Source organism: Anabrus simplex, chromosome 9 (assembly GCF_040414725.1).
Source record: "Anabrus simplex isolate iqAnaSimp1 chromosome 9, ASM4041472v1, whole genome shotgun sequence".
Taxonomy (NCBI): Eukaryota; Metazoa; Arthropoda; class Insecta; order Orthoptera; family Tettigoniidae; genus Anabrus; species Anabrus simplex.
The window spans coordinates 6,468,467-6,496,243 of NC_090273.1; positions in this window are offsets into that span (position 1 = coordinate 6,468,467).

A 27,777-nucleotide genomic window follows, 5' to 3' on the forward strand; every position below is an offset into this window, starting at 1 on the left:
CCACCCACAGGGGGACCTGGGACTTCATCTTGAATGTTAAAATACATGTCTTGGTTAGAGTTTATTTCGTTCAATAAACCTTCTAGGCATCTTTGTTTTCTTCTTTTCTTGTGTTGTTGTTTGGGATAATGAAGAAATACTGACGGTACAGCATGTTTGTTTACAGTCTTGTGAAATACAAACAAAAAGTCAGCGCACCATGCTCCTATCTGCATGAAAACATAACGTACCTTTACTTTTTTAAGGTACCATATACAGCAGTATGACTTAGACTTTAGTACAAAACGCTTCTCGCTCACGATACAAGTTATATTTCACAGTGAAACAAGTAACACACAGACAAGGATGCTGGGATGACGTTTCTACATAGCGGCAAGTCTATAAATTATCCACTTTCAGCTGCAGTGCACAAGTCATAAGCGAGCTTCGCAACATCTAGCCGGGCATGAGCAGAACTGCCATTTACGGTAACTCAAAAACTATACCTAGCACAGTTTAGCACGCCATTCGTGATGGAACGAGAACTGACCAGTGTAGATGTCCTCATAGACAGAGAATTTGTTTAATGAATCAATAGATCCCATGGAACGTACGGCAAGTATCACGAGGTCTTTGCGCCTGGTTGGCGAACAAGAAACCACCTTAATCTGTGCGGCTTGCCTTTGATCAGTGAATAAAAGAACCACGATGTTGTATCGGATACTTGAGCCACAATCACTTTCTTAAGCTCCGAACCGCGGATTCTTATTTAAAGCAACCAAGAAATCTTGGCTGTGTTTGAAAGGGATCTACCGGTTATCGTAACCTGAACAAATATTGACAAAATTTCCGTTTCTTCGCTGTACTCATGCCTGCCTAATTCGAATATTGAGAGCCGGGCGGCTTGGTGGTCTTTCAGCTGTCAGAGCCAATCAGAGCACAGCTCACTCGCCACTGGACCTTCCTACAGGGAGCAATTTAAATTCTTACATTTTTTTTTTTTTATAGTTCGCTTTACGTCGCACAGTCTTATGCCACCGATGGGATCGGAAAGGGCTAGCAGTGGGAAGAAAGCGGCCGTGGACTTAATTAAGCATCTGCATTCTGTGAAAATGGGAAACAATGCCTGCCGACAGCGGGGTTCGAAGCCCCTATCTCCCGAATGCAAGCCCACAGCCACTTCCTCGACATTATCCAAGTAGATTTTGCCTACGGGTTCGCATATGCTGCCATTTATAGAACAAATCAACACTGGACGTGCGTTCAGTTGTTGTTACAAGTAGAATATTTTCACAAAGATGTAGAACCCACAGAAAGTGCAGTGGCGCCTCCAATAGCACATCGCCAAGAATAAGGTACTTCCACGCTGCGAACAGAAGACAATACAAAGCAGGCGTGGGCCTACTGAACGGAATCAGATAAAACCACGTGCAAGCAATGTCTACTTTAAAATTGGCAAGTTTCAAAATTTTGAACATGTCATGCAACAAAGAGTTCCATGTAGTATTCTAGTAAGTTCTAATATTATTATTATTATTATTTATTCGTTCATCAAACACAAGGCGCCATGCTTGTCCCTCTAGCGCCAATCATGAAACCAAATATTGTTCGTTTTCAGGTGGTATTTCTCTTTTAAAATACTCGTTTGTTGGCTCATATTTCTACTTCTCACACTGACGGTACAAGTTCGGGAGAGAACGAACGCTAGGCTGAGGTGGGAGAGGAGACAGTTATCACCGGAGTAAGAAAACGTATCATCATAGGATTACCATGAATATACAGTATAAGGGGGCAGGCCTGCACTCCGCACCTCAAATCACCTTGGCCTGAGAGACGGGCCGCAATAAGTATTTAGAGAACGTACACACACAATTCATAAATGGTTTAGGAACATGTGTCTTCGCTTACATATAGTATTTACGCAATTCTTGGCCGATAAATGGTACAAGTTGGTAACATCTTGTGAAGACCTTGTATCACAAATCCACGTCTCTGGTAGACGTTTGGGTCCATGACATCTCCTATACCCTGCGTTTAATGCTATTCATGACAGCATACATGTATCAGTGTACCTTTTCAGCTCTCACACAAATGAAAACGAAGTACAGAAAGGAAACTAATATTGAGGTTGATCTTCGGTTCGGGTGACTGCGCTTGTAAAACGCTCGGTCTGTGGAAAATAGTACCATCCGTCCCACAACCGCAACAAGCTAATTTTCTCAAGTAACTTTCCAGATCTAGACTGGTGTAATTATTAGTCAAGTGCCACAATATTTAATACGTTCTATGCGTAAATAATCTTCATATAAATGAAGTTACATTTAAATTTAAAGAAAAGTAAATATCAGTCCTCAATTATACGAATACAATCAAACATGGCAACATCTGTTTTTTTGTTCACTGAATTCAGTATTATGTTCTGTGGCCTTGAACATGAATGTGATATGCTAAGTGGGCCTCAGACACAAAAGCCCTGATCTCGGAGGGTCGCAGAAGTAGTATCACTTCATTTAGGCGTGTATGTATATTAATTTATCGCCATAAGTTGAGGAGTTTGAATTTTAACATTCATCTACGTATTGCATTATGGGAGTGACGCGATATTCAGCCAACAGCAGCGTTCCTTCATCCACCCACTTCCCAAAATGTCGTTGTTTTATGATATTTTGCTAGGAAAGTGAAATAACAAATTAGTGGGGGGGGGGGGGGAAGTAAATGCAATGAAATGGCGTATGGCTTTTAGTGCCGGGATTGTCCGAAGACAAGTTCGGGTCGCCAGATGCAGTTCTTTTAATTTGACATCCGTAGGCGACCTGCGTGTCGTGATGAAATGATGAAGAAGGCGACACATACACCCAGCCCCCGTGTCAGCGAAATTAACCAATTACGGTTAAAATTTCCGACTCCACCGGAAAACGAACGCGCGACCAGCACGCTAACCATTTAGCCATGGAGCCGGACTAGGGCGGGTTAGTGGGTCCCTATCAGTGGCAAGGAACACTTCTATCTATCCTACATGTAATTTGAGATAAAATTTATAAGACTCGACTTCTTTAATTGTGCAGTTTACTTCCATGACCATTACTGAATTTATACCCTATGATGTATCCTTGAGACGAGATTTGTACGGGAAGATATCAATCCGCCTTATAAAATGCACTGGAGAGACCATGTAGCTCCTCACAGGTCGCGTATCCCTTTAGCATGACGACAGTTTCAAACTATCTCTGCCAACGCTGACAGAGGTTGTTGGCCTGGACACTACAGCTAATAAACCATCCTGTTCCCGGGCTGTGTATTGTTTGTAGGTAATCACTCCAGTTATCAGAAGCTCTGAACCTCAGTTGTCGTCATGACAAAAGTTGACTTATACACTTCATTTCAATCCTCGAACACTGACTGAAATGGTCTCAGAGAATTTCCGTGTAGAACGGAAAGGGATTTTCACATTTCTGCAAGGTCTTACACGAATTAATGCGCTATGGATGCAGCTCCCATCCGGTACAGAATAGTCCCAAACCATTGAATTTCTGTCGACATACTCCATATCGCTCGGAATATCGTTATGAAGTTATAGTGTTTCTTTTAGCGGCCCTCTAATTATGATATCAGCATCAGTGACGAACTTATGGTGAATCTTATTTTTAGGTACTGTTCGAGATCATATTGAAATGTTCATGATTTTGATCAGTTGAAGAAGAAGTGAAGAAATGAGAAATTCAAGAGGGTTCCTTAGTTTGCTCGAGTTTCGGTCGAATTGAAGATAATGTTATGAAGAAAATGTTCACCCAAGCAGCGAACAGTTTCATTTTTCTTCACACAGAGTATCGTGCCTGTTTCAATGCTCCTCCCACATGTCTCTGGCGGCAAGTAATTCCATCTCTTCCAATAATGACCATATTGACTGAGAACACCATTACAGTCAATGGTAACGTGGTGATCAAGAATGGTGACAATGGAGAGCCCTGAGAATATAGTACCGCTCAGTTTTACGACGCTGCGTGAGATCACCAGTTTGCAGACTGATAGCTACACTTCTCAGCTTGGAAATGGAACAGGCAAGGCGATTGAAAGATTATATCAGATGTTCGTGGCCTACGTTATTAAAGGCTTTTCCTATATTTAGGAAATAATAGCTACTTTTGCCTTCTTCGATTTACCTTCCTGCAGTGTGGTATCTACCAAAGCTTTATTAATATGAGTACCTGATGATTTGGTAAAACTCCTCTGGTTGAAATTGAAGCTGACGAATTTACACAGGCGCTGATCGAGAAAACTTTCGATTACACGTCTAATTACCGAGCAAAGTGTGGGCCTCCAATACCTTACGTCTGCTGCGTCTCCTCCTTTGTGTTGTGATATTACGGATGTCGCACCCCTGAGACATGTACATTATTATTGTGTGTGTTTCAGAATTAATTTATTTCACTTGTTAAACGTAGAAACTGGCGTGTTGTCCATATTGGATATTATTTATATGTCCTATATATATATACAATACGTCGGAATTCTGAGCCAATTATGGGTTGGTAGTCACGATACAGAGGAGTTCGATGAATCAACAGTTAAGACGAGTAAATGAAGAAGCGAATCTATATCACTGGGGGAAGAAGTTGGACTTGTATAACGCGGAAAGCAAGTGAACCAAGTATTATGTTATCGTCCGGCTCCATGGCTAAATGGTTAGCTTGCTGGCCTTTGGTCACAGGGGTCCCGGGTTCCCGGCAGGGTCGCGAATTTTAACCATCATTGGTTAATTTCGCTGACATGGGGGCTGGGTGTATGTGTCGCCTTCATCATCATTTTATCCTCACCACGACGCGCAGGTCGCCTACTGGCGTTAAATCAGAAGACCTGCACTGGCGAGCCGAACATGTCCTCGGACACTCCCGGCACTAAAAGCCATACGCCATTACGTTATCGTCGCTACCCTTCCTACCCATTATGTTCCTTAAGAATGGTCTCACGTCTCAGCCCGCGTTAAAAATCGCCGACCCAGCCGGGAATCGAACTCAGGCCTCCTGGCTGGCAGCAAATCACGCTAACCACTACACCGCCGAGGCGGACTTTGGTAATTAGCATGTATAAAATGTGCTGCAGTATTCTGGATCCCTCCGGTTCTTTCAAACTTATCATTAGACCTTATTTTCATTATTCTGATAGGCCACTGGGGCCAGTAGCGCCGGGGAGATATTGCATTAACATAAATGTTTTTATTTTTTCAGTGTTATACTTCAGCCTATGTCATTTTGAAATAAATATACAATTTTATCATACTGCATGTATTTTTACTTTACTGTTAACTCTATGCAAAGGCGATTTTAATTTCACCTTCAGTTATAAGAACGCAACAGGTGAAGATGCTATATTTGTGATTTCAAGACGCTATGAAAGGGCGGGCCATGAAAGACTCCCCAGCACCGTCGGGGTCGGAAAAGAACAAGAAGTTGACCAAGAGAATGAAAGCGAGAAGCCTGGGACAATTAAGAGCCCCTGGTCCCTTACGACAGGCAGGGGATACCACGAGGGAATGCTGGCACCGTTACAGAACACGTATCACAGATACTGATCTTGTAAATATTCCAAACATTTATTTTTTCAAGAAGACAGTTTTCATGAAAACATCACGTGTAGAACATGACAGGACACAAAAAAGTGAATGAATTGAATGTATTATATTTTACCGCTTGATCGTTAAGCCGTCTGACAGCGAGGTTAACCGGTTCGAGTCCCGTTGGTCGTTAAGCCGTCTGACAGCGAGGTTAGCCGGTTCAAGTCCCGTTGGTCGTTAAGCCGTCTGACAGCGAGGTTAACCGGTTCAAGTCCCGTTGGTCGTTAAGCCGTCTGACAGCGAGGTTAACCGGTTCGAGTCCCGTTGGTCGTTAAGCCGTCTGACAGCGAGGTTAGCCGGTTCAAGTCCCGTTGGTCGTTAAGCCGTCTGACAGCGAGGTTAACCGGTTCAAGTCCCGTTGGTCGTTAAGCCGTCTGACAGCGAGGTTAACCGGTTCAAGTCCCGTTGGTCGTTAAGCCGTCTGACAGCGAGGTTAGCCGGTTCAAGTCCCGTTGGTCGTTAAGCCGTCTGACAGCGAGGTTAACCGGTTCAAGTCCCGTTGGTCGTTAAGCCGTCTGACAGCGAGGTTAGCCGGTTCAAGTCCCGTTGGTCGTTAAGCCGTCTGACAGCGAGGTTAGCCGGTTCAAGTCCCGTTGGTCGTTAAGCCGTCTGACAGCGAGGTTAGCCGGTTCGAGTCCCGTTGGTCGTTAAGCCGTCTGACAGGAAGGTTAGCCGGTTCAAGTCCCGTTGGTCGTTAAGCCGTCTGACAGGAAGGTTAGTCGGTTCGAGTCCCGTTGGTCGTTAAGCCGTCTGACAGCGAGGTTAGCCGGTTCAAGTCCCGTTGGTCGTTAAAACGTCTGACAGCGAGGTTAACCGGTTCAAGTCCCGTTGGTCGTTAAGCCGTCTGACAGCGAGGTTAACCGGTTCGAGTCCCGTTGGTCGTTAAGCCGTCTGACAGCGAGGTTAGCCGGTTCAAGTCCCGTTGGTCGTTAAGCCGTCTGACAGCGAGGTTAACCGGTTCGAGTCCCGTTGGTCGTTAAGCCGTCTGACAGCGAGGTTAACCGGTTCGAGTCCCGTTGGTCGTTAAGCCGTCTGACAGCGAGGTTAACCGGTTCGAGTCCCGTTGGTCGTTAAGCCGTCTGACAGCGAGGTTAGCCGGTTCGAGTCCCGTTGGTCGTTAAGCCGTCTGACAGCGAGGTTAACCGGTTCGAGTCCCGTTGGTCGTTAAGCCGTCTGACAGCGAGGTTAACCGGTTCGAGTCCCGTTGGTCGTTAAGCCGTCTGACAGGAAGGTTAGCCGGTTCGAGTCCCGTTGGTCGTTAAGCCGTCTGACAGCGAGGTTAACCGGTTCGAGTCCCGTTGGTCGTTAAGCCGTCTGACAGGAAGGTTAACCGGTTCGAGTCCCGTTGGTCGTTAAGCCGTCTGACAGGAAGGTTAGCCGGTTCGAGTCCCGTTGGTCGTTAAGCCGTCTGACAGGAAGGTTAACCGGTTCGAGTCCCGTTGGTCGTTAAGCCGTCTGACAGCGAGGTTAACCGGTTCGAGTCCCGTTGGTCGTTAAGCCGTCTGACAGCGAGGTTAGCCGGTTCGAGTCCCGTTGGTCGTTAAGCCGTCTGACAGCGAGGTTAGCCGGTTCAAGTCCCGTTGGTCGTTAAGCCGTCTGACAGCGAGGTTAACCGGTTCGAGTCCCGTTGGTCGTTAAGCCGTCTGACAGCGAGGTTAACCGGTTCGAGTCCCGTTGGTCGTTAAGCCGTCTGACAGCGAGGTTAGCCGGTTCAAGTCCCGTTGGTCGTTAAAACGTCTGACAGCGAGGTTAACCGGTTGGAGTCCCGTTGGTCGTTAAGCCGTCTGACAGCGAGGTTAACCGGTTCGAGTCCCGTTGGTCGTTAAGCCGTCTGACAGGAAGGTTAACCGGTTCGAGTCCCGTTGGTCGTTAAGCCGTCTGACAGGAAGGTTAACCGGTTCGAGTCCCGTTGGTCGTTAAGCCGTCTGACAGCGAGGTTAATCGGTTCGAGTCCCGTTGGTCGTTAAGCCGTCTGACAGCGAGGTTAGCCGGTTCAAGTCCCGTTGGTCGTTAAGCCGTCTGACAGCGAGGTTAACCGGTTCGAGTCCCGTTGGTCGTTAAGCCGTCTGACAGCGAGGTTAACCGGTTCAAGTCCCGTTGGTCGTTAAGCCGTCTGACAGCGAGGTTAGCCGGTTCGAGTCCCGTTGGTCGTTAAGCCGTCTGACAGGAAGGTTAACCGGTTCGAGTCCCGTTGGTCGTTAAGCCGTCTGACAGGAAGGTTAACCGGTTCGAGTCCCGTTGGTCGTTAAGCCGTCTGACAGGAAGGTTAGCCGGTTCGAGTCCCGTTGGTCGTTAAGCCGTCTGACAGGAAGGTTAACCGGTTCGAGTCCCGTTGGTCGTTAAGCCGTCTGACAGCGAGGTTAACCGGTTCGAGTCCCGTTGGTCGTTAAGCCGTCTGACAGCGAGGTTAGCCGGTTCGAGTCCCGTTGGTCGTTAAGCCGTCTGACAGCGAGGTTAGCCGGTTCAAGTCCCGTTGGTCGTTAAAACGTCTGACAGCGAGGTTAACCGGTTCGAGTCCCGTTGGTCGTTAAAACGTCTGACAGCGAGGTTAACCGGTTCGAGTCCCGTTGGTCGTTAAGCCGTCTGACAGGAAGGTTAACCGGTTCGAGTCCCGTTGGTCGTTAAGCCGTCTGACAGGAAGGTTAGCCGGTTCGAGTCCCGTTGGTCGTTAAGCCGTCTGACAGCGAGGTTAACCGGTTCGAGTCCCGTTGGTCGTTAAGCCGTCTGACAGGAAGGTTAACCGGTTCGAGTCCCGTTGGTCGTTAAGCCGTCTGACAGCGAGGTTAGCCGGTTCAAGTCCCGTTGGTCGTTAAGCCGTCTGACAGGAAGGTTAGCCGGTTCAAGTCCCGTTGGTCGTTAAGCCGTCTGACAGCGAGGTTAACCGGTTCGAGTCCCGTTGGTCGTTAAGCCGTCTGACAGGAAGGTCAGTCGGTTCGAGTCCCGTTGGTCGTTAAGCCGTCTGACAGCGAGGTTAACCGGTTCGAGTCCCGTTGGTCGTTAAGCCGTCTGACAGCGAGGTTAACCGGTTCGAGTCCCGTTGGTCGTTAAGCCGTCTGACAGCGAGGTTAACCGGTTCGAGTCCCGTTGGTCGTTAAGCCGTCTGACAGGAAGGTTAGCCGGTTCGAGTCCCGTTGGTCGTTAAGCCGTCTGACAGCGAGGTTAACCGGTTCGAGTCCCGTTGGTCGTTAAGCCGTCTGACAGGAAGGTTAACCGGTTCGAGTCCCGTTGGTCGTTAAGCCGTCTGACAGGAAGGTTAGTCGGTTCGAGTCCCGTTGGTCGTTAAGCCGTCTGACAGCGAGGTTAGCCGGTTCAAGTCCCGTTGGTCGTTAAGGCGTCTGACAGCGAGGTTAACCGGTTCGAGTCCCGTTGGTCGTTAAGCCGTCTGACAGCGAGGTTAGCCGGTTCAAGTCCCGTTGGTCGTTAAGGCGTCTGACAGCGAGGTTAGCCGGTTCGAGTCCCGTTGGTCGTTAAGCCGTCTGACAGCGAGGTTAGCCGGTTCAAGTCCCGTTGGTCGTTAAGCCGTCTGACAGCGAGGTTAACCGGTTCGAGTCCCGTTGGTCGTTAAGCCGTCTGACAGCGAGGTTAGCCGGTTCAAGTCCCGTTGGTCGTTAAGGCGTCTGACAGCGAGGTTAGCCGGTTCGAGTCCCGTTGGTCGTTAAGCCGTCTGACAGCGAGGTTAGCCGGTTCAAGTCCCGTTGGTCGTTAAGCCGTCTGACAGCGAGGTTAACCGGTTCAAGTCCCGTTGGTCGTTAAGGCGTCTGACAGCGAGGTTAACCGGTTCGAGTCCCGTTGGTCGTTAAAACGTCTGACAGCGAGGTTAGCCGGTTCAAGTCCCGTTGGTCGTTAAGCCGTCTGACAGGAAGGTTAGTCGGTTCGAGTCCCGTTGGTCGTTAAGCCGTCTGACAGCGAGGTTAGCCGGTTCGAGTCCCGTTGGTCGTTAAGCCGTCTGACAGCGAGGTTAACCGGTTCAAGTCCCGTTGGTCGTTAAGCCGTCTGACAGCGAGGTTAGCCGGTTCAAGTCCCGTTGGTCGTTAAGCCGTCTGACAGGAAGGTTAGTCGGTTCGAGTCCCGTTGGTCGTTAAGCCGTCTGACAGCGAGGTTAACCGGTTCGAGTCCCGTTGGTCGTTAAGCCGTCTGACAGCGAGGTTAACCGGTTCAAGTCCCGTTGGTCGTTAAGCCGTCTGACAGCGAGGTTAACCGGTTCAAGTCCCGTTGGTCGTTAAGCCGTCTGACAGCGAGGTTAACCGGTTCAAGTCCCGTTGGTCGTTAAAACGTCTGACAGCGAGGTTAACCGGTTCAAGTCCCGTTGGTCGTTAAGCCGTCTGACAGCGAGGTTAACCGGTTCAAGTCCCGTTGGTCGTTAAGCCGTCTGACAGCGAGGTTAACCGGTTCAAGTCCCGTTGGTCGTTAAGCCGTCTGACAGGAAGGTTAGTCGGTTCGAGTCCCGTTGGTCGTTAAGCCGTCTGACAGCGAGGTTAACCGGTTCAAGTCCCGTTGGTCGTTAAAACGTCTGACAGCGAGGTTAACCGGTTCGAGTCCCGTTGGTCGTTAAGCCGTCTGACAGCGAGGTTAACCGGTTCAAGTCCCGTTGGTCGTTAAGCCGTCTGACAGCAAGGTTAGCCGGTTCAAGTCCCGTTGGTCGTTAAAACGTCTGACAGCGAGGTTAACCGGTTCAAGTCCCGTTGGTCGTTAAGCCGTCTGACAGCGAGGTTAACCGGTTCAAGTCCCGTTGGTCGTTAAGCCGTCTGACAGCAAGGTTAGCCGGTTCAAGTCCCGTTGGTCGTTAAAACGTCTGACAGCGAGGTTAACCGGTTCAAGTCCCGTTGGTCGTTAAAACGTCTGAGAGCGAGGTTAGCCGGTTCGAGTCCCGTTGGTCGTTAAGCCGTCTGACAGCAAGGTTAGCCGGTTCGAGTCCCGTTGGTGGTTAAGGCGTCTGACAGCGAGGTTAGCCGGTTCGAGTCCCGTTGGTGGTTAAGGCGTCTGACAGCGAGGTTAGCCGGTTCGAGTCCCGTTGGTGGTTAAGGCGTCTGACAGCGAGGTTAGCCGGTTCGAGTCCCGTTAGTTGTTAAGGCGTCTGACAGCGAGGTTAGCCAGTTCGAGTCCTGTTGGCCGGCAGGGTAGGGAAGATGGTGGTATACAATTTGTAATCACTAGATTGCTTGCCAAAAGCCCGGATTAAATTCCAAACCTCTCCGCAGTGTTCATATGGAGTGAGGACATATGACGCTGTTGATGGTGATTCGTCCGTCGGACCCCTTGGTATTATTCGACAGGAGTAGGCTACGTGCCGGCACCGTATTTCACCCTCTCCCTTCCTACTATCATACATCACGTCATTCATTTCATCTCATTAACTGCTCTGCTGAGGTTGACGTCAGGAAGGGCATCCGCTAGTAAAAATCAATTCGTCTCAATTGATACCCGAGCACGTAGAGAAGCGGGACAATCCCAGTTTACTCGCTCAGCTACCAAGGAGTTAAGGCTGGTTGGATCCTCAGCAGCTGCCATATATAACTATTTATAATTATTACTGTTTTATTCTAGTAAACAAGTATTATTTTAAATAAACGGAACATGCAATATGTAAACAGTGTGTTGTGGCTGAGTACATGGCAGTTGATAGCGGTCGTTGTGTCACTTTTGACCCAGTAAGACCTCCGAAAAAATGTGTTCTACGTTGAAAGTTCAACAGAAAGTTTTCAGGCGAGAAAAGCATAATCCCTTACAAGTAAGAAGTGTGGTCAACCCTGCTCCAGTTGATGGACCACCGGCCGTGAGGATTATCCTGTTGTGTACCAGGGACACAATACACGACACGCTCACTCAGGCACCCACTTCCACACAGTTGCTCCCAACTATAAACACTTATTAAAACTGTTACACTTACGTTACACCACTGGTGCTGCCAAATGTAGTGCACTTCCGCTAAAGAAACCAATTTAGAGCCTACTTCAGAAATGAACTGAGATTACGATTTAATCGTGTTATATAAAACTGAACTGGGTTTACACACGTGTATTTAAGATAGCGGACGTTAGGTTACAACACAATAAAACAAAGGAAATACGAAATTCGTATACCCGTTACTCAGACTGTGATCCAGCTGGCCATGACTGCACAGGTGTGAAGTAAATACAGAAGGCAATGTAAACTTCACACCAAAAGAGGGTAGTTCTGCTGCTGAAGTATAAAACTTTGTTTAGAGTATTACAGTTATTTCTGGGGTAGCTGGAGTCATCCAGCTTCAGTTTAGTTTTGGCCCGAGTCTTAAGACCTGATGCCCTTTTCGTGATGAAAATCTCAACTTCAGCCTTCTGGGGGTTCGGGGGGAAGGAACCACCAGCAGTTAAGACACTCAACTAATCATGCTCCTTTGTTAAGGTATTGTAACGGTTCAAATCCAGTTACAAATATTTCTTTGTATTATTATTATTATTATTATTATTATTATTATTATTATTATTATTATTATTATTATTATTATTATTATTATTTGTATTATTTGTATTATTATTTGTATTATTATGTCTGCCTCCGTAGCGTAACGGTTAGTGCTATTAGCTGCCGTCCTTGGAGGCCCGGGTTCGATTCCCGGTACTGTCAGAAATTTAAGAATGGCTGGTGGGCTGGTATGTGGTTAAAATGGTACATGCAGCTCACCTCCACTGGGGGTGTGCCTAAAAAGAGCTGCACCACCTCGGAGCGAGGACACGAGTTTACTTTGTATTATTATTATTATTATTATTATTATTATTATTATGTCTGTATTATAATTGCTATTATTGTACCTATCATTATTATTTTTCGCTGCGTATTAATTAACTGTCGTGTGAGAGCATCAACATTATGTAGAGTGAGACGACCTTTTAAAACATTGCACCACATATGTTGCAATGCTGCTACCGTAACTGTCGAGTCGTCGCTGTGTCACTGTATGCATTTAGATATGACATCATTTTTAGGAAGCACCTAAAGTGCCTTAGGTTTTTTCACAACAACCTGTAACACTTTGAGTTGGGTGGGCGTGACATCATCGTGTGGATCTCACCTAATGGCTAAATAAGCTGGTCGGATCTTACAGCGTCAGTCAGTGAAGTGAGAGCCTTGCCATACTAATATGGATACGTAATCGTCAGTGACCAAATGGATTATATGTTCGGTTGATTTCTTGTGATGACAGCCGAACATAGAATCGTCGTAATGCACACTAACAGTGAATTAGTTGATTGTGAAGTGTGAATATAATTTCAAGCCATGCTCTATCTCGTCTGTGAAACTAGGATACATCACCAGATTAGGCTTGAGATACCCACAGCAAACACCAACTCAAAGTGTTCGAGGTAAAGTAAAGTGAACCAGTGAGGGATACATTTCTTGTACAACTTTTAAATGTCCGGTCATGAAGATTTCAAATTTAATGCCTACAGTTTCCTTCAGTTACAATGTCAGAGTTTTATATTTTATTTTGTATTATCGCAATAAATCTCACTCGTTAAAATCAATTTTTAAACAATATATTTTGCTTAATCTAAATTATAATTGATTGTTTCATTTCTATAGTAGATCAGATAACCTCACATTTTAATGGAGGAACCGAACGCCAATCTCCTTTTCCCACAACCTATATGTTATGCTGCCTAAGTAAGCTTATTACCTCACACCCTAGAGATATTCAAGACTCTCATTCTATTATTGTTACATTGATTTGTGGCTGGCGCCCATCAACAATTGTAAGAACTAAGTGTGAGTACATAGTCCGATGATTGAATATTTTATTTCATGAATATTTTAATATTTTTTCATTTTAATTCAATTTCATATTTTTGAACCAGTGAGGATTAGTCGCAGTTTAAACATGTCATTGACAATAAAACAACCGACTCGGTTACTTCAAAAGTTGAGCGAAAACGCGATGCTCAGATCAAACGTTTTATGCAACTGGCGAACATAGTTTCGATCACGTCGTGCAGGAACTACTAAAAATATCACTGGAAACGCTGGAACGTTTAAAAACAAGCCCCATGGCGAAACAGCCGTAAAGGGCCTTGGCTTAACCAGCGACCGCTGCTCAGCCCGAAGGCCTGCAGATTATGAGATGTCATGAATCTTCTCGGCCGTTATTCTTGCCGTTGTAGTCCGAGACCGCTATCTCACCGTCAGATAGCTAGGTAACTCTTGAATTGTAATCAGCTAATCACATAGGCTGAATTGACCTCGAATCACCCCTCAGATCCAGGTAAAAATCCCTGACCCGGCCGGGAATCGAACCGGGAGACTCCGGGTAAGAGACAGGCACGCTACATCTACACCTAGGGGACGTTTTATTTACCATTATTTTATTTCTATAAGCTTTGGTTGAGTTCAGCATGATCACTTAAATAGGCACCCTGCCGTGGATGAAAAGGATAACCGTTCCCTCTGCTGGCATTAAAACGCTACCCAATGAAGGAGTGTGGATCATCCCCTCCACTTCTCAACTTGTATTCTGGGGAAGATGAAAGTGAATTACAGTGAACGGCTAGTACATCAACCAGTATCCGTTGTGCTCATCATACGGTTTTGTATTTGAAGAACTTCAGCTTCATTACGACGTATGGCCTTAACAGAAATATTAATAAGAGAAAACAATTATATCGTAAGCATAAATCAGCACACATTAAAGTTAATGGCACCAATATCCAACGTGATAATAAATTTAAATATCTGGATGAGTAGTTTCATGAAGACTGGGACTCCATTAAAGAAATTAAATGTAGAACTGAAATGGCCAGAAATTCATTCTGCAAATACGAAAAGGTTTTTAACTCATGTGAAATTAAATCGATGTTAAGGACGCATTATCTGCGTTGTTCCGGACTGTATTACTGCACGCCATGGAGAACTGGACGCCGAAGCTTGAATATTATTAATAATAATAATAATAATAATAATAATAATAATAATTTCTTTCACCGAGCTCGACAGCTGCAGTCGCTTAAGTGCGGCCAGTATCCGGTATTCGGTAGATAGTGGGTTCGACTCCCCCTGTCGGCACCCCTGAACATGGTCTTCCGTGGTTTCCCCATTTTCACACCAGGAAAATGCTGGGGCTGTCCCTTAATTAAAGCCACGGCCGATTCCTTCCGACTCCTAGCCCTTTCCTGTCCCATCGTCGGCATAAGGACTATCTGTGTCGGTGCGACGTAAAGCAACTCGTAAATCTATATATATAAAATAACTTGTCCTGACTGACTGACTGACTGACTGACTGACTGACTGACTGACTGACTGACTGACTGACTGACTGACTGACTGACTGACTGACTGACTGACTGACTGACTGACTGACTGACTGACTGACTGACTGACTGACTGATTCATCATCGCCGAGCCAAAACTACTGGACATAAAGTAATGAAATTTTGGGGATGTATTCATATTAAGATGTAGGTGCTCGCTAAGAGAGGATTTTTTGATATTCCGTCGCTAAGGGGGTGAAAAGAGGGGGTGAAGTTTTAAAATGAGTGTATCTATATCTCAAAACTTTAAAAGTTTACAGATGTAAAAATTGGTATTTAGAATCTTTTTTAAAAATAAGGAAACACGTACTTTTTTGTTTTCAGAAAATCCCAACAGGAGGGGTGAAAAAGGGTGAAAATGGGTGAAAATGGATTGAATGCCTTTAACCAGGATACCGGTACTTATATCTTAGAAACTGAAGATATTACACACCTGAAAATTGGTACTTTTGATCTCTTTTAAAAATAAAGAAACACGTATTTTTTTGTTTTTGGAAAATCCAGTTAATGGGAGGGTGAAAAGGGGGTGAATTTTTAAAATGAGTGAATCTGTATCTCCAAACTTTTAAAGTTTGCAGATGTAAAAATTGGTATTTAGAATCTTCATTAAAAATAAAGAAACACGTATTTTTTTTTCGGAAAATCGCAATAGGAGGAGTGGGAAGGGGTGAAAAACGGGTTGAATGCCGTTAATGAGGCTACTTATATATCAGAAACTGAAGATATTACAGACCTGAAAATTGGTGTTTGAGATCTCCTTTAAAAATAAAGAAACACTTTTTTTTTTGTTTCTTGAAAACCCAATTAAGGGGGTGAAAAGGGGGTAATATTTTTAAATGAGTGTATCTATATCTCAAAACTTTTATAGTTTATAGATATAAAAATTGGTATTTAGAATCTCTTTTAAAAATAAAGGAACACGTATATTTTGTTCTCGGAAAATCCTAATCGGAATGGTGGAAAAGGTTGAAAAAGGGGTCGAATGCATTTCATGAGTCTACTTATATTTCAGAACCTGAAGATATTACTGACCTGAAAATTGGTGTTTGAGATCTCCTTTAAAAATAAAGAAACGCGTATTTTTTTGTTTGTGGAAAATCCAATTAATGAGGGGGTGAAAAGGGGGTGTTTTTTTAAAATGGGTGTATCTATATCTCAAAACATTTAAAGTTTATAGATGTAAAAATTGGTATTTAGAATTTCCTTTAAAAATAAAGAAACACGTATTCATTTGTTTTCTGAAAATCCCAATAGGAAGGGTGTAAAAGGGTTAATAATGGGTTGAATGCCTTTAATGAGGCTACTTATATTTCAGAACCTGAAGATATTACAGACCTGAAAATTGGTATTTTGGATCTACTTTAAAAGTAAAGAAACAGGTATTTTTTCGTTTTTGGAAAATCCAAATATTGGGGGTGAAAAGGGGGGTGAATTTTTTAAAATGAGTGTGTCTACATCTTAAAACTTAAAAATTTACAGATGTAAAAATTGGTAGTTAGAATCTCCTCTAAAAATAAAGGAACACGTATTTTTTCGTTTTCTGTAAATCCTAATAGGAGGGGTGTAAAAGGGTGAAAAATGGGTCGAATGCCTTTAATGAGGATACATATATCTCAGAAATGAAAGATATTACAGAACTAAAAATTTGTATATGGGACCTCCTTTAAAAATAAAGGAACACGTATTTTTTAGTTTTTAGAAAATCCAATTAATGGCGGTTAAACAGGAGTGACAATTTGGGGTGAATTATTTTAAAGACTATATCTACAGAATATCTTGGAAACGTAAAATGTTACAGACGTAAAAAGTGGGTGTTTGGAATCTCCTGTAAATGTAAACAAACATAGGTGATTTGTTTTTGGAAACTCCACTTAAGGGGAACTCAAAAGGGGTGACATTTTAAAATGAGAAGTTTTACAGTATATCTAAAAAACTTAACATGTTACAGAAGTGAAAAATGGTATTTTTTATCTCTATTAAACATAAAGAAACGTGTATTTTTAGTTTTCGGAAATACCACTTGGGCGGAGGGGGGGGGGGGGGGCGGGTAAACGTGACTGAAAATGGTGTTGAATTCTTTTAATTAGGCTACTGATATCTCAAAAATGAAGATGTTACAGACGTGAAATTTGATATTTGCAATCTGCTTTAAAAGTAAAGAAACACGTATTCTCGGAAAATCCAATGAAGTGGGAGGAGGAGGGTGAAAGAATTGAAAAATTAATTGACTTAATTGTATGAGAATACATACATCTAATAAAAACTAAAGTTATCAATCAATACTGATCTGCATTTAGGGCAGTCGCCCAGGTGGCAGATTCCCTATCTGTTGCTTTCCTAGCCTTTTCCGAAATGATTTCAAAGAAATTGGAAATTTATTGAACATCTCCCTTGGTAAGTTATTCCAATCCCTAACTCCCTTTCCTATAAATGAATATTTGCCCCAGTTTGTCCTCTTGAATTCCAACTTTATCTTCATATTGTGATCTTTCCTACTCTTATAAACGCCATTCAAACTTATTCGTCTACTAATGTCATTCCACGCCATCTCTCCGCTGACAGCTCGGAACATACCACTTAGTCGAGTAGCTCTTCTTCTTTCTCTCAATTCTTCCCAACCCAAACATTGCAACATTTTTGTAACGCTACTCTTTTGTCGGAAATCACTCAGAACAAATCGAGCTGCTTTTCTTTGGATTTTTTCCAGTTCTTGAATCAGGTAATCCTGGTGAGGGTCCCATACACTGGAACCATACTCTAGTTGGGGTCTTACCAGAGACTTATATGCCCTCTCCTTTACATCCTTACTACAACCCCTAAACACCCTCATAACCATGTGCAGAGATCGGTACCCTTGGTACCCTTTATTTACAATCCCATTTATGTGATTACCCCAGTGAAGATCCTTCCTTATATTAACACCTAGATACTCTGCGAACCATGTGACCTTGTCGCGGTGGGGAGGCTTGCGTGTCCCAATGATGCAGATAGCCGAGCCGCAGGTGCAACCATATCGGATGGGTATCTGTTGAGAGACCAGACTAACGAATGGTTCATCGAAAGGGGGGTAGCAGCCTTTCGGTTGTTGCAAGGGCGGCAGTCTAGATGATTGACTGATACGGCCTTGTAATAATACTCAACATGGCTTAGCTGTGTTGATACTGCTACACGGCTGAAAGCAACGGGAAACTACAGCCGTAACCACCTCCCGAGGACATGCAGCTCTCTCTGAATGAAAGATGTACTGATGATGGCTTCCTCCCGGGTAAAATATTCCGGAGGTAAACTAGTCCCCCATTCGGATCTCCGGGTGGGGACTACACGAGAGGGGGCGATCATCAGGAAGATGGATACTAACATTCTGCGAGTCGGAGCGTGGAATGTTAGGAGTTTGAATCGTTGTGGTAGGTTAGAGAACCTGAAAAGGGAGATGGATAGGCTAAAGTTAGATGTAGTTGGTATAAGTGAAGTACGTTGGCAGGAAGAACAGGATTTTTGGTCAGGCGACTACCGAATTATCAACACGAAATCAAACAGGGGTAATGCAGGAGTTGGTTTAATAATGAATAAGAAAATAGGGCAGCGGATAAGCTACTACGACCAGCATAGTGAAAGAATTATTGTCGCCAAGATAGACACCAAACCAATGCCCACCACAATAGTGCAGGTCTATATGCCTACTAGTTCAGCGGATGATGAAGAAATTGAAAGAATATATGAGGAGATAGAAGATTGAATACAATATGACAAAGGTGACGAGAATCTAATTGTGATGGGAGACTGGAACGCAGTGGTAGGCCAAGGAAGAGAAGGTAGCACAGTAGGAGAATTTGGATTAGGACAAAGGAACGAAAGAGGAAGTCGGCTGGTTGAATTCTGCACTGACCATAATTTAGTCCTCGCCAATACTTGGTTCAAACACCACAAACGACGGCTGTATACGTGGACGAGACCTGGAGACACTGGAAGGTATCAAATAGACTTCATTATGATTAGGCAGAGATTCAGAAACCAGGTGTTGGATTGCAAAACTTTCCCAGGAGCAGACGTGGACTCTGACCACAACTTGTTGGTCATGAAATGCCATCTGAAGTTGAAGAAATTGAAGAAAGGAAAGAATGCAAAAAGATGGGATCTAGACAAGTTGAAAGAAAAGAGTGTGATGGATCGTTTCAAGGAACATATTGCACAAGGACTAAATGAAAAGGCCGAAAGAAACACAGTAGAGGAAGAGTGGAGAGTCATGAAAAATGAAGTCAGTAGGGCTGCTGAAGAAATGTTAGGAAGGAAGAAAAGATCAACTAAGAATCAGTGGATAACTCAGGAGATACTAGACCTGATTGATGAACGACGAAAATACAAGAATGCTAGAAATGAAGAAGGCAGAAAAGAATACAGGCGATTGAAGAATCAAGTGGATAGAAAGTGCAAGGTAGCTAAGGAAGAATGGCTGAAGGAGAAGTGCAAGGACGTCGAAGGCTGTATGGTCCTGGGAAAGGTAGATGCTGCATACAGGAAAATCAAGGAAACCTTTGGAGAAAGGAAATCTAGGTGCATGAATATTAAGAGCTCGGATGGAAAGCCACTTCTAGTGAAAGAAGGCAAAGTAGAAAGATGGCAGGAGCATATCCAACAGTTGTATCAAGGTAACGATGTAGATAATTTCGTTCTGGAACATGAAGAGGCTGTTGATGCTGATGAAATGGGAGACCCAATTTTGAGGTCAGAGTTTGACAGAGCTGTGAGTGACCTAAATAGGAACAAGGCATCTGGAATTGATGATATTCCCTCTGAATTACTGACTGCCTTAGGAGAAACCAGCATGGTAAGGTTATTTCATTTAGTGTGCAAGATGTATGAGACAGGAGAAGTCCCATCCGATTTTCGGCAGAATGTTGTTATACCTATTCCCAAGAAAGCCGGTGCTGACAGGTGTGAAAACTACCGCACTATTAGTTTAGTATCTCATGCCTGCAAAATTTTAACACGTATTATTTACAGAAGAATGGAAAAACAAGTTGAAGCTGAGTTGGGGGAAGATCAATTTGGCTTCAGAAGAAATGTAGAAACACGTGAAGCAATCCTGACTCTACGTCTGAACTTAGAGGATCGAATGAAGGACAAGCCCACGTACATGGCATTCGTAGATCTAGAAAAATCATTCATTAATGTTGATTGAACCAAGCTATTTAAGATTCTGAAGGTGATTGGGATCATATACCGAGAACGAAGAATTATCTACAATCTGTATAAAAATCAGTCTGCAGTGATAAGAATCGAGGACTTTGAAAAAGAAGCAGCAATCTAGAAAGGAGTGAGGCAAGGCTGCAGTTTGTCTCCCCTCCTTTTCAATGTTAACATAGAACAGGCAGTAAAGGAGATCAAAGAGGAATTGGGAAAGGGAATCACAATCCAAGGATAGGAAAACAAAACCTTGAGATTTGCCGATGTTATTGCTATTTTATCTGAGACTGCAGAAGATCTCGAGAAGTTGCTGAATGGTATGGACGAGGGTAAGGAGTACGAGATGAAAATAAATAAGTCCAAAACAATAGTAACAGAGTGCAGTCGAACGAAGGCAGGTGATGCAGGAAATATTAGATTAGGAAACAAAGTCTTAAAGGAAGTAGATGAATATTGTTACTTGGATAGTAAAATAACTAATGATGGCAGAAGTAGGGGGGATATAAAATGCAGACTAGCACAAGCAAGGAAGAGCTTTCTTACGAAAAGAAATTGCTCACTTCAAACATTGATAGAGCCTCCGTGGCTCAGGCGGCAGCGCGTCGGGCTCTCACCACTGGGTTCCGTGGTTCAAATCCCGTTCACTCCATGTGAGATTTGTGCTGGATAAAGTGGAGGCGGGACAGGTTTTTCTCCGGGTACTCCGGTTTTCTCGGTCATATTTCATTCCAGCAACACTCTCCAATATAATTGAGTTCCATCTGTCATTCACAAATCATTACCTCAGAGGAGTGCGACAGGCTTCGGCTGCCGGCACAATTTATATCCTCGCCGCTAGATGGGGGCTTCATTCATTCCATTCCTGACCCGGTCGAATGACTGAAAACAGGCTGTGGATTTTCCTTTTCAAACACTGGTATAGGAATTAGAAAGATGTTTCTGAAGACTTTCATCTGGAGCGTGGCGTTGTATGGAAGTGAAACATGGACGATAACTAGCTCAGAAAGAAAGAGAATAGAAGCTTTAGAAATGTGGTGTCACAGAAGAATGCTGAAGGTGAGAGAGATAGATCGAATTACGAATGAAGAGATACTGAATCGAATTGGTGAGAAGAGATCGTTGTGGCTAAATTTGACGAGAAGAAGAGATAGAATGACAGGACAAATCTTAAGACACCCAGGACTTGTTCAGTTGGTTTTTGAAGGAAATGTACGGTAAGAACGATAGGGGTAGACCAAGGTATGAATATGACAAGCACATTAGAGCAGATGTAGGATGCAATAGTTACGTAGAAATGAAAAGCTTAGCACAGGATAGGTTGGCATGGAGAGCTGCATCAAACTAGTCTATGGACTGATGACTCAAACAACAAGATATTATTATTATTATTATTATTATTATTATTATTATTATTATTATTATTATTATTATTATTATTATTATTATTATTATTATTATTATTATTATTATTATTATTATTATTATTATACTTTTATGATTTGCTTTACGTCGCTACAAGTCTTATGACTAGGAATGGGAAGGAAGCGATCGTAGCCTTAATTAAGGAACAGCCCCAGCATTTTCCTGATCTGAAAATGGGAAACCGCAGAAAGCCATCTTCAGAGCTGCCGACAATAGGGTTCGAACCCACTCTCTCCCGAATGCAAACTGGCAGATACGTGACCCAAACTGCGCAGCTCTTTGCTTTGTAAATAATACAGATTTTAAAAGTATTTGAGATGGGGACATTCTGTCACGTTACTGTTCCCTGGACTGATCGGATATGGAATGCTGACTTCTAGAAAACAATGAGGAAACCCAGACAATTAAACGCAGAAAAGCATCTTATTTAAGCCATAAGTTATGCCTATAATGAGAAAAACAGTTATTAATACTTCAGCTAATTCTTAAAGGAAAATTAGTCGTCAAAAGAAGTTCAAGAAGGAGAAAAGACTGGACAACTGGTGATCGTCAACATCCAACAAGAAGGAGAGAAGACTGGTCAACTGGTGATCGTCAACATCCAACAAGAAGGAGAGAAGACTGGACAACTGGTGATCGTCAACATCCAACAAGAAGGAGAGAAGACTGGACAACTGGTGATCGTCAACATCCAACAAGAAGGAGAGAAGACTGGACAACTGGTGATCGTCAACATCCAACAAGAAGGAGAGAAGACTGGACAACTGGTGATCGTCAACATCCAACAAGAAGGAGAGAAGACTGGACAACTGGTGATCGTCAACAAGGAGGAGGTTGTACTCGTACTAAATGTTTTAAAATAAAACTGTACCCTTGCTTTCTAGTCTCCTTCAACTAAAATCACATTTTTCAAGGAGACTTTGCTTTTTCAAACATTGGCAAGTTAGCTCAATTCTTGCCTCATTTAAATGTCGAAATGTCTCTTTATTTGTTTATCGTGTGGCCTTACAAATTACAAACAGATCCAAACAAATACAGTATGTACAATCACATTCAACTTGTTAATGAAGCCTCTTGCATCCAGGCGGTGAGTGTGGTTGCCATTGTACGAACTGAAGCTACATTCCTCAACGGCGTGGCGGGTGGTTTAGCACCATATCTGCACTTCAGAGAAGAGTTTTCACGCATTTATTATTTTTTTTCTTTGCTATTTGCTTTACGTCGCACCGACACAGATATGTTTTATGGCGACGATGGGAGAGGAAAGGCCTAGGAATTTGAAGGAAGCGACCGTGGCCTTAATTAAGGTACAGCCCCGGCATTTGCCTGGTGTGAAAATTGGAAACCACAGAATCACGCATTTATAAAGATAAGTATATCTACCCCCAGTTGTTTACGGTAAGCTATGTTCTTCGAGGCAGACTGAAAACATTTGGCCTGACTGTAATGCAGGGTACATTATCTATGGAACTGCAATGGGGATTTGTCGGCTCAATCCTTCTTCCAGGTCTACAGTATGTTGACATTTTTTGCTAGGGATCTGGCAGTTTTGACTGATGTATTTCTTGAGTGTAGTCTATTGGTTTCTTCTGTGGTGATATCCTCGTAGATAGTCAGCTGGACACTGCTAACAATCTTCTTGCACTCGTTGACCAAGGCATGTTTTCGTCGGAGATCAGCTGGAGGGATGTGGTTGAAAGGTGGGAGTTGATTTAATTTTGCCGTTATAATGCATATCATTTTATTAAACTGATGTCCGACAACCTTTTAACCACACGGGAGAACAGAGACCCTGGTGCATGTGTTAGTTGTACATCCCCAAACAGTATGGTAGCATGCAGTTTCTGAAGAATTTTGCTCCGTGGCCTTAACTTTGCAGCAGTCTTTCTAACATATTATTTGACGGATGAAGTCCTTGCATGTTAGATGACTATTTTTTAAATACACATCTAGTTCTCGGTTTGCTAAGTTGTAATTTAGATCAATGCTGGTTACTACTGTCTAGCTTGGTCTTGAGCAGATTCTCTGCCGACGATATTACTCTTTCAGGGTGGCTATCCTGCATCAGCATATTCTACGGAGTAATTGTACAGTCATCTGCATAACCAAATGTTCTTGATGGCATTGCAGGCATGGCAGCAACGTAAAGGTTAAACAGGAATGGAGCTGGCACCGATCCCTGAGGCGAACTATTATTAAGTTTCTTTCGAGCACACGTGTCATTTCCCAGCGTAACTTGGAATGTTCGATCGATCAGCATATTATCCAGGAGCATAGCAATCACACGAAGGACTTAGCACACTATACCCTGTCTCCAGACGACATCGTACGCTGCAGTTACAGTAGATCGATAAAGTGCAACGGTTGTTATGTGCCATTTCTGAAAACTAGCTGCTATAAGAGTACTTGATCTACGCAACTACGATTATTACGGAAGCCACCTTATATAATAATAATAATAATAATAATAATAATAATAATAATAATAATAATGGTTTATGTCCCGAATTCAGCTTGTGACGATGGGATAGGAAAGGGCCTTAATTAAGGAACAACCCCATCATTTGCCTGATCTGAAAATGGGAAACCACAGAAAAACATCTCCAGAGCTGGCAACAGTGGGGTTCGAACCGTCTATCTCCCGAATGCAAGCTCGCCCCTGACCGCATCGGTCGTTCGGTAAGTGGTTATTGATCCGGTAGTGTTGAAACATTTACATTTCTCACTGAACGTACTCCACAATATTGCTTGAAGACAATTTATTCATATCAAATCCCTTCTCGTCGACATGAGAAAAAAGGATAATCTACTGTATATTTATATATATTATGTACGAGAATCTCGGCGTCCCGTAAGAAAATAAAGGTCTGCCTTATATAGAATTGATAAATATGTTCCTAATCTGAGATCGTGCTGGTGGAGGATGTTTCAACTTTGTCTTGGTTTAAATCGCGCCGTGCCCGCCTTCCTCCTTAACAAACTGAGAGAGTTGGTGAAGCGTAAATATACAACGACGTAATATTCCTTTCATATTTCTTGTTAAAAAGTTCCGACAAATTGAGCACGGCGATGTTTCGTTGTCTACACAAACTCAAAAGAATCCTTATATGTGTAAACTCTTTGTTCCTTCAAGAGTTAAGAGCTAATAAGGAATCTTTACTGTAGCAAGGTTTAATTAGCTTAATTAACGACTTGCTTGCTCGCTCTCAGTCTCGACGTCGATGAGGCTTCCCAGAAGCCTATGCCCACTCTCATTCATCCTTTAATTGATCTCCATGTCCCTCTCATGATCCCACTTGATTTTTGAAGGGTGGGAAAAATCTTGACAATCCATGACATCGCTGTTAAAGACTGGGAAGTGTTCCAAACATCTTAGTATAATAGCAGACACTTCTGGGGATTTAGTAAATTTTCCTTATTAAGAAGTGGCCGCTGTTCGAAAAAACTTAAACAGATTTGGGGACACCAGCGAGGTAGAAAGAGGACTCTTGCTCGTTGGGGGACACATTTTTAGGCGAACACTCACAGCTGTAGTCCAAGAATAAACAATCTCCCATCATCACTACCGTAACAGAAAACAAATGGTGCAACAAAACTTCTAAATAAAAAAGGAAAGCCCTTACATTTCCTAAACATCAACATCTTTTGGAGTATTGCCGTTTCAAAGAGACAAAGAGTAAAAATTCTTTACGTTTCGCCGTTTCAGAAGAGAAACACGTCTGTGCACGACAAATACTTCTCTAAGAATGCGGTTGGGACCAAAGAATACTGTCGTTCATGGCTCCGAGTGACGTCATCTTAGCTGCAAGTAAGACGTTTCATGTTCATACTTCTGATAGCAAGGTCATCAGACTAATCCCCCAGGGCGTTTCGTACCTGGATTTTATTTGGAAGTGCATGCGTGAATTGCAGTGGCAACTTTCGGCTGCTTCCAACTTTGCATGAAACTAAACTAATAATTTCGAGGTTTTAAATGTTTTGATCCGTTACTTGGTTTGGTCTGGACAAACCTAGAATTTCCTGCGTCAACACTGCCGATTCCTTCCAGAGAAATAAAAAAAACCACTTTTCCCTTTGCGAAAATCAAATAATCATAAATATGTCTCCCGGTCATGACGGCTGCTAATCATCCTTGGCTTCGACAATAATTATGAAAGTGACCGAGGGATGCTAGTAATACCACACCCTATCGCTCATAGGGTCGGTTGATGCGTGCTTTTCAGTGGGCTTGGCAGACAACTTCTGCCTCACTCGTCATTTCCCTAGTGTGCCAGCTGTGGAGGATCAAACCAGCCTTCGGGCTGAATACCCGACATGCACACATTTTGTCGCATCACATTATGCAAGTGTTCGGATGACCTCCGGTCATAAAGACACATTTATGTCAATAGTTTCCAAAAGAAGAAGACATTCACATCTGATACGAATACGTAATTTATTTGTGCGAGTCCAACTCTTGTCCCGTATTTTAGCGGCGTCGGCTATGAAATGCGTCCTAACGAGTTTTTCCGACCCGACGCCCTGCCTGACGTCAGCCTTATCAGAGGAGGTAATGAAATGAAATTAATGACGTGATATATGATAGTACGAAGGGAGGAGGTGAAACGCAGTGCCGGCACAATAGCACCAAGCGGTCTGCTCAAGGTTTAACGTCCCCATCCGACCGAACTATTAACACTTCCAAAATATCACAATAAGGTGGATTTTTCTTTTCAAGTTCTTAAATAGTTGATTAGCTCTGCAAACTTGCAAATTAAAATGTAGAATACAGTATTCACTAGTGTCTCGGGCCGACGAGAGGTGCGCTGCGTTCCCACAGTTACCTCCGCCTGCAATACTTAGCTCATTGCCGATATATACGAGATCTCATTATCGACAACAAAATCATCAACTGCTGATACACGACATATAACAAATTCTTACATTCACGAACCAGGCATAAGGAAGTTACGTTACTGTAGGCTATAACACAGAATAAAAACACTCCCCATATTGGTTTTTGTATTATTAAAACGTCTATTGTTTATTTATTTTATTTAGCGCATGGCCCATACAATCAAGTTGAGTTCAGATATAAATTATATACATATTTACATAACAAGAAAACAATGAACAAGAAAAGGCTCCCTACAACTGAATGTCAAGATCACTGATCCACTGTATTGCTTCTGGAGATGGTTTGTCGTGCAGCTCCACAGTCACACGCGGGTGTCGGCAATTTCTTGCATTTAAACAGCATGTCTCTGCATCTGCCATGGCCTGTTCTTATTCTGTTCTGAGCAGACCATGTTTTACGTGGTAGTTGGAATCCACTTGGAAGTTTGGCATTCGAGAATATACTGTGCAGGTGCGTCTCCGTTGCTGCTTCCCACCGTCTTTTCCACCCTGTAGTTGGGTTGTAGCCTCTAGCAACCATGTCTAAGGCGTTACGTAAAGCTGGATGGCGTGAACGTAATCTGTTTTGGTTGATAGTTCGTAGATCTTCATGTACAGGTAGATCGGGGTTCCTTAAGATTTTATTAAATTCCTTGATAAGAGCGGTGGATCTGCGTAAATCAGATGGCATTATTCCAGATAGAAACGGGAGCCAATGAGTTGGTGTAGATCGAATTGTGCCAGTTATTATGCGCATAGTGGAATTCAATTCAGTATCAATGAGTTTTGTGTGATGACTGTTCATCCATACTGGAACACAGTATTCAGCACTTGAATATACCAAGCCTAAAGCTGAAGACCGTAAAACGCTTGCCGAAGAACCCCAGGTAGTTCTACAAAGCTTATGAATGATGTTACGCGTCTATTGTTACTGATGTAGCTTACATCAAGAATAAAACTAGGAAAACTGTAAGCCGCTGGTTAAACAACAACAACAACAACAACAACAACAACAACAACAGAATATTGCAAAAACAAACACGTAGGGCCTGGATAGCAATAACGATATCACAAAAGCGGAAGAGAAAAAGCCAAGACACGTGTCGTCGTTGGGATCGTTAACATGCTGGAGCAGTGTTAGTGAATGAGTCATCATTGGACCGCATTAAGTGCTGTTGCCCAGGTAGAGGATTTCCTTCAATTGTTCGCCTAGCATTTTCTGGAATGTTTTGAAAGAGCTTGGAAATTTGTCGAACATTTCCCTTGATAATTTATTCCAATCTCTTATTCCTCGTCCTATAAATGAATATTTGTCCCAATCACTTGAATTCTAACTTTATATTCATGTTATGATATTTTTATAACGCCAGTCAAGTTTATTCGTCTATTAATTTCTTTGGACGCCATCTCTTCACCGACAGCTCGGAA